Genomic DNA, 293 nt, shown 5'->3' with positions numbered 1-293 from the left:
TTTCAGTAATCTTACCTCGAATCCTTCTCTTGACGTTGAAAACTCTTTGAAATCACTCTTGGTTTGAATCCGGTTTTGATTTGAGACACAAATGGGAGAGAGAGAGGGAGAGAGAGAGAACGGAAGTGTGTGTGAGAGAGAGAGAGAGAAATGCACGGGAAAGAAAAAGAAAAGGAAGGAAAAGAAAGGAAAAAGAAAAAGAAAAGAAAAGAAAAGAAAAATAAAAGAAAGTGACATGTGTAAAATATAACAGTCCAGAAATGCGCCCATACACACTTCTGGATTAAATAAAT

Source organism: Morus notabilis, unplaced genomic scaffold (genome assembly GCF_000414095.1).
Source record: "Morus notabilis unplaced genomic scaffold, ASM41409v2 Scaffold177, whole genome shotgun sequence".
Taxonomy (NCBI): domain Eukaryota; kingdom Viridiplantae; phylum Streptophyta; class Magnoliopsida; order Rosales; family Moraceae; genus Morus; species Morus notabilis.
This window is presented reverse-complemented; position numbering follows the sequence as displayed.